Source organism: Aedes albopictus, chromosome 3 (assembly GCF_035046485.1).
Source record: "Aedes albopictus strain Foshan chromosome 3, AalbF5, whole genome shotgun sequence".
Classification (NCBI taxonomy): Eukaryota; Metazoa; Arthropoda; class Insecta; order Diptera; family Culicidae; genus Aedes; species Aedes albopictus.
This window is the reverse complement of record NC_085138.1, coordinates 93346592-93357246: the sequence shown is the minus strand read 5'-3', so window position 1 is coordinate 93357246 and position 10655 is coordinate 93346592. Positions and strand designations below refer to the sequence as shown.

Here is a 10655-nt window from a genome sequence, read left to right as displayed (position 1 = left end):
TTTAATCAAATAAAACAAAGAATAACTAATGCGCAACATGGATTTTTCAAAGGACGTTCAACTACGACAAACTTGTTAGAATTTGTTAATTACACCTTATGTGCAATGGATGGAGGTAACTATGTTAAATCACTTTACACCGATTTTAGTAAAGCGTTCGACAAACTTGACATTCCAATGTTGATTTTCAAGCTTGATAAAATGGGAATCGAGTCAAAATTTCTGAAATGGATCGAATCGTATTTAACTGACCGTTTACAGATTGTAAGATTTGATGGGAAAAATTTAAAACCTATCAAAGTATCATCGGGAGTTCCTCAAGGCTCACATTTAGGACATTTGATTTTTATATTGTTTATGAACGATATCACGTATATTCCTAAGCAAATCAAGATCCTCATATATGCTGACGATATCAAACTATTTATGGAAAAAATGTAGAAGACAGAGAATGTTTGACCAATGGTGTAGAAAAAGCCTACTGCAGTTAAACGTGAAAAAATGTAATTCAATAACGTTCAGCAGAAAACATAGCACACCACCAATTACTATATTTTTAGGAAATCAAGAAGTTGTAAAATGTAATAGAATTAGAGATTTAGGAGTTATCTTAGATCGAAGTTAACTTTCACTGATCATTATAACGCTATCGCTCACAAAGCAACTAATGTTTTGACTACAACTTTCAGGACCCATACACAATAAAAACATTATACGTTACTTATGTAAGATCAGTTCTAGAATACTGTAGCATAGTATTGTCTCCCTACATGATAACTCACGAGGATCGAATCGAATCAATACAAAAACAGTTCCTCCTTAGGTTGTTAGTTAGGTTGGACCACTTTTCCACTGCCTTCTTATCAGGCTCGATGCATGCTTATAGATATCCAAACTTTGAAAGAGCGTCGCGAATTAGCCATGGTATCATTCATAAATGACTTAGTATTTCAACGCATTGCTCTTAACAGTCATCGAACAGATTATGCGAAATTTGGTCCATTAAATCGAATGATGAATCTCTATAATCAGCACTGCGCATGTATAGATATAACCATGTCTCGAACAATATTAAAAAAAAATACTTTAATTCCTTGAGAAACCATAGAATATAGCTATAAGTGAGAATGTAGTCTACGTTATTGTTTGACGAAATAAATAAATAAATGAATTCCTGGACGAGCCAGGGATTGAACCCAGGACCTTCTCCATATGAATCAGAAGCGGTAGCCACTAGACCACCAAGCTCGTCTGGGGGTGGGGAAAATAGTTATCTGTTGACGCAAAAATAAATGACTCACGAAAACCAGCGCATGAACAAACTTCATTCAAATTGGAGAATATCGAGTCACAAATGGCAATTTTGGTCCAAATTAGTTTTGGGTTGGAAATGATATCTAACAAAACGAGTAACTTTTAAATTCTCGGATTTTGACGGCCAGCTAGATTAGCCGAATGTCCCTTAGTGCAACGACGACATAAACGCCGCAGCAGATCTGTGTAATAGATCCGACGAACCCATTTCCCTCGAGCAGCGGTGCGGCACGTTGGTAGGTATTCCAAACGTGGGGCAAAATATGCGTCGATGGAATTTTACTGTTTCGTCGAAGATGGACTCCGCCGACCGGGCGGCATCAGATAGCGAGAATTCACTGAACCTTAAATTCGGTGGTGGTACACGTACTGTCATTATGTCGCCCATGCCGTCGTCGACTTTCTCAACAGAGTTGCCAGATTTTTGGATTCATACGTATTCTGTTTGAATATTTGAACTTCACTATGAACAAAATTGTGATTCTCAAAAGTGCATATGTTTATAACATTTCTCAAATTTTGAAGATTTAATAAAATCGTTATTAAGGTGAAACTAAAAGCATTTTCACATTTTCTCATTTTTTCGGTTTTTGATTTTTTATTAAATAACGAAGCATATTTTCAAAATCGGTTTTCGTGCACATGTAGAGTATGGATCAAGGTATCTTCTGAAATTTTTTGAGGTGGAAAATGTTTTCCATTTTTGCAGAAACCATTTTTTTGTGAAATTTTGTTCAAAAATGGATTCTGCAAAAACGAAAAACATTTTCCCCTCCAAAAAAATTCAGAAGATACCTTGATCCATACTCTACATGTGCACGAAAACCGATTTTGAAAATATTGCTTCGTTATTTAATAAAAAATCAAAAACCAAAAAGTGAGGAAATGCTTCCAGTTTCGCCTTAACTCCTTTTGTTATTCCCCGCCAGCTTAAATACCAAGAAAATTCGAAATTTCATTTTCATCGTAGGAAAAGCACCTGGCATCCCTGTCTCTTAACCCGTTCACCGTCTCGAAGCCACGCGAAGATTGGTGGGCGCTAATAATCGGAGATTTATTCGTCCTTGAAAACTGGAAGGGTACAAGCAAAGCGCACTCCGTTCATTAGTCAATGTCCCGCGGATTGAAGTTTTTCGTCGTCTTTGTCTTTGTCTTTGTCGCCATCGCCGTAGTCGGCGTCGTAAAGGATAATGAGACCCCATCATTGAGTGATTTAAAATTTATGGTTTAATTAGGCGAACCTGCCCAGATGGGTGGGATGGATGGACGGCTTGAGGGCGAGTGGTGACTCTAGTCTTTTGGATTACAACATTTCGCGATGGTTACACCACCGCACCGTACCGCCCGGTTGACGATAGGCAGTATTTCATTATTTTCCTGCCAGATAAACCCCATTAAACGATACTTTGGCACTGCTGGAATGGCTAATGGATGGCACTCATTTGACAGGCCAGTGGAAGTTTTCTAGTTTCCGGGTAGGATCATGAAGCAATCTCACGAGTCATTGCACAGCTCATCGTTGGGAAATTGCTTCCATGGGGTAATTGATGGGTTTACCTGAAACGAGTGAAAGAGATGAAAAATACAATTAATTAGTATTGCAGGCAATTGACGTGGGAGGGAAATGACGTTGGAGGATCAAACAGGTTGTAGTGGCATTGTAAATTTAAAACGAGACAGAAACATGGAGTCCATATTGCACAGACAGTAAACGGGCAACTATTTAGCAAGATCATGCTGAGGGTGTCTGGAATCGATTCCAGGTCAGTGTAAGAATATGTTGAAATGTGAATTTCCTATACTTTCTAGGACACAGGACATCTTTATGTTTGCCACACGGTGTACCATGCACGAAAGCAAACATGATCAATTGTCCATTGCTACTCTGTGATTGAACAGAACAATCGAAATTGCACAAGGAATTGACAAACGGAGCTTGGGAGAAGCATACTGTTCTCGTTGTGCATCTTAAGAATTCCAAACTCCATTACGGCAATAACGGCACAGACCATGTTTCTACGGTTATCACGGTCATAGACAGTACTGTGATGGTAAAATTAGAGCTGAATGTTTCCCTATTCAGGTACTCCCCGTGGAAATGTTTGCTATATCGCGTCTATTAGGGAATTATTCCGGGGAAACCCCTCCATCAGTTATGCTTTAACGATTTTTTCTGTGATTTACGCGAAAGCGGTATTTTTGCAGAAATTCCTATTGGAGCTCAACGAGAATTCTTCAAGAGATTCAGCCAAGAATGTCTTAAGAATATACTCTTTTACATGCACTTCTTTGGAATTCACTCGTAATTTGGAGTAATCCAGAGACACCACAAGAAATTGTTTGAGGGGTTCTTTCAGGTTTCTAAACATTTTTCCGGAATTTTTATAGAAAAAAAAAGACTTTCGCAGGAATTCCCAGAATGATTTCACAAATAGCTACTTTGAAGGTTTTTTTTTCAAGCGTATCTGTCCAAGTGTTTCAATGCAATTTTCTCTAGACAATTACGCAGAGATTCATTCAGGAATTTCTCCAGGAACTTTTCGGGTCTAGGAATTACAAAAAAAAACTCGAATATAGTCCACTGGTTTCTCCAGGGATTTTTTGGATTATTTATTCACAGATTGCTACAACACTTCGGGTATGTTTTCCTTCATGTATTTCTTCAAACATTTCTGAAGAAATTTTCTCCATGAGTTTTTCTTTGAGATTTCTCCAGGAATTTTTCCGATTTTTTATTTTATTAATTCTCCTAGGAATTATTCCAAGAGTTTCTTCAAAAGAAGCAATTTTAGGATTTTTACAGATTTGGATCTTTGCTAAAAATCTCATTAATACAGATAAAAAAAATTGGATCTTCAGAAATTCTTTCAGAAATTCTCCCAGAGTTTTTCTTTAAAAATTCAGAAATTTTCCAGTAACTCTGCGAAAAATTATTATAGGAATTTTTCTCCAGAGCTTCCTTCAGGTATTATTCCATTCATTCATGGGTTCTCTCAGGCTTTTATTTAGAAATTTCTCTAGAGATTCTTGTTGGGGTTTCTGCAGAAGTTCCTCCAGGTCTTCCTCCTGGGATCATTTAAGATCCATTCGGACCTTTCTTCAAGAATGCTTTCATAATTTCTTCCGGTGATACTTTAGGAAGTTTTTGAATGATTCTCACAACAATTTCTGCAGAAATTACTCTAGAATATATTCCTTGACAATTTTTAAAATAAAATATCCTATGACTTCCTCCCAAGAAATTTTTTTTCCACAAAATTCTCTGGCGCTTGTCTGGAGAATGCCTGCTGATTTTTTTTTTGTTTCTACGAGATTTTATTTGGATTTTTTCCAGGTCAAGGCAGAGACGAACCAGCCAAGGGCTGAAAGTCTCTCAAATAAAGATAAATCAATCAATTAATCAATTCCAGGTCAAACTTTAAGGAATTCTGTGTACTAATTTCTCTAGAAATTGTAGAAGAAGTTCTTCTAAGAATTCTTCCAGATATATATCCAAGATTTCTTCCAGGAATTCTTTCAGAAAGTCCTCCAGGCATGCTTTAGAAATTTATTTAGGTATTTTTACAAGGATTTCACCAGTAACTTTGTCTGTGTTTTGAGCAGGGATTTAGGCAGACCTTTTTTGAGAAATTCTTTCAGAAACTCTTCTGGTATGTCATCAGGAATTTCTTCAAAATATCTCCGAAGTTATCACCAAGAATTTTTCAGAAATTCTTTCAGGATTCTGCAGGTATTTACTCGGAAATTCCTTAAGGAATTCTTTTAATTCTTACAATAATTCTTGATGCAATCTCTGGGGAAATCAAAGCAGATACAATATCTGGCGGATCAGTAGGAGCAATTTAAAAAACCCGATTTAATCCACCTATGGTGAACAGAACCCTTCTTACACTTATTAAAACTATTGTTGTATTATTTGTATTTAACATATTTATTTTGTGTGATGGACCAAAAGTTCTAGAAAATATTGTGGATTTGGCATCTAGTGGATTGGTTTCCAAAATAGCATCATGGACCATGGACTAAACTACCAGAAATGCCAGACACCTTCTAGAATCTTGAATGAAATTTAAAAAAAAATAGTGTACATATTCTGGAATATTGTATTTTTTGTTAACTGCCAAAAGATCTTGAATCGATTAACAAATGGATAAGCAAATCAGCGAGATACACTGTGTCTAATATCTCTTAATCAGTCGAATAAATTAGCTCCGAAGTACTTGGTATTCATGATTATGGTGTAAAAAGGACAAAAATGATATATCTACTATGCTAATCAGTTTTGGAATTAGCTAGTTATTTCGGATGTCCACACACTTATTTTAGAGTCACTTGTTCGGCTGTTCTATTTTCGGTAAAAGTTCGGATTACCGAAGTTCAGCACAGTTTTACCGAAGTTCGGCTAATTTTTTGACGAACTTCGGTAATATGGTGCTGAACATTCGGTAATCTGAACTTTTACCGAAAATAGAACAGCTGAATACGGTACTTTATTTTAAGTGTGCAGTTCTTGCATTTTTCCCACAATACATAAATTCAAAGCTTTCATTTAACATATTGTTAGTTTTCAAAGAATTCCTGTTTATTTGTAATTTGTTATTTATAATTTTATTGAAAACAATAACCTGCTAGTATACACTTTATATGAGGTCAGTATTATTGATTGAACAATAATTTCCCATAGACTGGTCAAAAGCTTATGCAAGATAACAAACGAATATAATAATAAAAAAAAGGAATTTATTGAAATACTCTTCGAAAGATATGTCAGTAACCAAATGTCCAATCCAAATAAAATTTCAGAGCCTTTTACAAGGATACTGTAGCTTTCATTTGGTGCTAAGAGAACCCAAATCGGTTGACAAACGGCTGAGATATTTATTATGATACACTTGGTCGAAAATCTCTCAAAAGGTTAACCTGTATTACTCCCAAGTACTCTTTGAAAGATATCTCGAAAACCAAATGTCCACTCCTAATAAAATTGTATAGGGTTCTACTAGGATGTTATAGCTTTCATTTGGTGCCAGGAGAACCGAAATCGGTTGACAGACGGTTGAGATATTTATTATGATACACTTGGTCAAAAATCTCAAAAAGTTTAGTTGAATAACTCCTAAGTACTCTTCGAAAGATATCTCGGTAACCAAATGTCCAATCGAAATAAAATTTCAGAGCGTTCTACTACGATGTTGTAGCTTTCATTTGCTGCCAAGAGAACTCAAATCGGTTGACAGACGGCTGAGATATTCATCAATATGCGAAATGTAAAAAATCTCTCAATAAGCTAACCTATATTATTTCAAAGTACTCTTCGAAAGATATCTCGGTAACCAAATGTCCAATCGAAATAAAATTTCTGGGCGATCTACTAGGATGCTGTAGCTTTCATTTGGTGCCAAGAGAACCCAAATCGATTGACAAACGGCCGAAATATTTATTATGATACACTTGGTCAAAAATCTTAAAAAGTTTAGATGTATGACTCATAAGTACTCTTCGAGAGATATCTCGGTAACCAAACGTCCAATCGAAAAAAAATTCAATAGCGTTCTACTAGGATGTAGTAGCTTTCATTTGCTTCCAAGAGAACTCAAATCGGTTGACAGACGGCTGAGAAACGTGCGTGACTTTTTTTGTAACGCACATACACACACACACACATACACACATACACACATACACACACACACACACATACAGACATTTGCTCAGTTCGTCGAGCTGAGTTCATTGGTATATGAGACTCGGCCCTCCGGGCCTCGGATCGAAAGTCGGTTTTTCGAGCGATATTTATACCCTTCTGATGGGTGTAAGAAGGGTAAAAACATCTTTATTAGAATTTCTGAAGAAATTTCTCAAGAAATTCTTGAAGAAACATGTATGACATTCCGAAACATGGAGGAATTTCCGAAGATATCTCTGTAGGATTTTTAAAGGATTTTCTGAAAAACTCCGTGGATGAACTTTTGAGGAACTCCCTTGCTGAAATACCTGAAGAAATCTCTAAAATTCCAGAGCATTATTGCTGTACAATAGATTAATTAGCCGCTCTTCAGCTAGATTTTGAAAGTTTTTTTTTCGCTAAATAAGCTGTTATTCAGTCGTCATTGTTACTTGAGATGTCTCTGGATATATTTTGAGAGGAATCTCTAAAGGATTTTTAGAAGGAATCAGAGTAGGAATTTCTGAAATAATCCATGTTAGAATTCCTGAACTTATCTTGAAGAGAATCCATGTGCAAATCTTGAATAGTAGTATTGAATGAACCTCTATAGCAATATCCTAAATAAATTCGAGGTAAATTCTTGGTTGAATCCTTGGTGGATTTCTTAAGAACGTCCCTGAGAAATACGTGGTAACACTCTTCAGGAAAGTTCCTCTGGTAAAACTTTTGGTTTAGTTCCTAGTAAAGTTTATTGAGGATTTTTTTCAGAAACAACCTGGACAACTTAGGTAAAAAAATTGTTGGATAATTTTTAAAAAGTTTTGCTGGGGCAGTCTGTGGAAGTATTTTTCAAGTTGCTGTAGGAATAGCTAGAAAAATGCCTACCTAAGCTTATGTAAAGACCCATAGAAAAAAAAAACACTTTAAATATATCTACACGAGTTCCCGCAGACATTTAAAGGAAATATTTCTGAATGAATTCCTTAAAGAATCCGTGTGGAAATTATTGGAGTTATGCTTAGAGGAAATGCCAGAGAGACTTCTGGGGAAATACATGGAGGAACATCTGAAGGAAATTCTGAAAGAATCGCTGCCGGAATTTCTGCTTGTGTCACTGAGAGAGAAAATGGAAAAATCTCCGGTAGAGCTTCTGCTGGATTTTCAGGATGAATCCCTGAGAAAAAAAAAACCTGGACACGTTGCTGTGGAAATTTTCAATAGATTTCCTATGACAGTTTCTAAACAAGCCACTGGAGGACTTCTTTTACTAATTTTCAAATGAATTTCTGCAAGATTTTTTGAAGAAATCATTGAAAGAATGCTTGTGAAATGCAGGAATTCCTAGAGAAAATTCCGAAAGATTTTCTAAACGATCATTTGTCATGTTTTAAAGTAAACTCTGGTAGAGTTTCAGAAAAAAAAACTTCCTAAAGGAAATTTTTGAATATATATCTGAAGAAATACTTGTGCGAATATCTGAAGAAGGCCCTCGTTGGAAATCTTTGGTGAAGAAATGAGGAATCTTATGAAGAATTTCTAGAGGAATCTCCCGGAAAATGGATAAAGGAATCGATGTAATATTGTCTGAAGGAAACGTTTAAAGAATTTCTGAAGGAGTCTTATGTAGGTTTCTGGAGCAATTTAGAAGGAAATCTGAGCTGTAGATTTTCTAAATGGATCACTGAAAACATTTCTTAAGGAATACGTAAATAATTTCCTGAAAAAATTCAAGTAGCGATTTCTGAGATTCTGAGAAATTTCATGAAGATGCCATTGGAAGAATGTATAGAGAAATGCTGGGAGAGTTTCTGGAAGGTTCTCTACAGGAAATTCTGACTTCTAAATGATCTGCGCATTTAGACTGGCACAACCTGAGTCTTGTCGCAACTTTCGCTTTTAGTTTATCCCATATCATTATAAGAATTCTAAATATACATTTGTTTGACCCCAACGACGCCTCTGTGAGTCGTTGGCCTTTCGTAAAGTAGTTGACATATCATCACATCCTTCTATATCCTCGTATCGGGGAAGATGCGCATGACCACAGGCAGTGGAAGTTTTCATGTCTTTTCTACTCCAACTTCAGATTGCATACGAAATCACTCAAAGGGGGTTTTCCCTCTTTCAAAATTTAAAGTTAAAATAAACAATAACAATTCAGATTGCATACCTGTTCTTCCTCAATTAACTTTCCAAAAATAATTAAAATAGAAGTATTAGAGTTTGTAAGGGCCTATCCATAAACTACGTATACATACATATAAAAGTCTACACCCAACAAACAATTTTGCCGTACAAGAGTGAAACAAACTATTCCTAAGCAAACTTTAGCTTAATCTTCCTTTTGGCAGCAGCTCGCTGACGTAGAGTACGGTTCGGGTCAAAAATGACCCTACTACCAAAGGAGGGTTAAGAAACTGTTATTCAACAAATTCTGTAGACAAGGCGAAATGGTGGACTGTATGATGACCGTGCTAACAGGGCGAAAGCCGGTGGTAATAGCGGATGATTTGAATGCCTGGGCCGTGGAATGTAGAAGCCTTTTTACGAACCACCGGGTTCAGATCCTGCTAGAGACACTGGTCATACTAGATGTCGACCTAGCTAATGTCGGTACCAAGAGTACCTTTAGTGGGAACGATACGGAATCGATTATTTACGTTATTTTGTGCAGTCCTGGCCTAATAAGTAGTTCAAACAGGAGAGTAGGCGACCGCTATAGTTGTGAGTGTCACCTGGCGATTCGCTACAGTATGAACTACAACAACAGCAGGCAGCAGCTAGAGGAAGAGGTGGCTAGGCCAAGGTCAAGTCTTCGTAGGTGGAAGACATCATACTTTGATGAAGGGGTATTTGAAGAAGCGCTCCGCCGTGAGTGAAACTTAGTTGGTTTTGATGGCGACGAGCTAGTAACGGTGTTCTCGCGTGCGTGCGATGAGACCATGCCTAGGCGAGCCCACCCCAGAAATGGGAAGCCATCGGCTTACTGGTGGACTTATGCGTTTGCGGACCTGCACCGCGCCTGCCTACGGGCTAGGCAGCGGATGCATCAAGCACGATCTGAGGAAGAGAGAAATCAACAGCGGGTGGTGTTCGCCGCTGAAAAAGAGGCACTGAAGACCGAGATAAGGGCAAACAATAAGGCCTGCTTCGAGGGTCTCTGTCAGAGTGCCAATGCGAATCCGTGAGATGGTGCCTACAGGATCGTGATGGCCAAGACGAGAGGTGTGATGGCTCCTACAGAGCAATCTCCAGAGATGTTGGAGGGGATAATCGAGGGACTTCTTCCGCGTCATGATCCTATTCCTTGGAATCCTATCATAGGACAGCCGGGGACTGAGACTGGTGATGAGGAGAGGATCACCGATGTGAAACTTTCGGGGATATCAATGTCCCTTAGCGTAGGTAAGGCCCCAAGTCCGGACGAAGTTCAGAACCTTGCCTTAAAAGTTGCTATTGCAGAGGCTCCCGAGATGTTCAGGTCTGCTATGCAGCAATACCTGAACGTGGGAGTTTTCTCAGAAGTATGGAAGAGGCAGAGCCTGGTTCTATCGCCAAACGCGGGGAAACCACCCGGAGACCCGTCGGTATATTGACTAATATGCTTGATCGACATGGTGGGGAAGGTGCTCGAGAAGATCATCCTCAATAGAATGTTGAGGCACATCGAGGG

The 10655-nt window shown here is 37.8% G+C and overlaps 1 long non-coding RNA gene across 1 annotated transcript in view; it reads right to left on the bottom strand.

Moving 5' to 3' along the window:
• Positions 1-2088: 2088 nt before the first annotated feature.
• The window catches only part of LOC134289778 (uncharacterized), a 710729-nt gene continuing 702162 nt past the window's right edge, over positions 2089-10655 (bottom strand). Inside the window, exon 6 of the long non-coding RNA XR_009998660.1 lies at positions 2089-2871. This is a non-coding gene — a long non-coding RNA (uncharacterized LOC134289778). The remainder of the gene's footprint in view (positions 2872-10655) is intronic.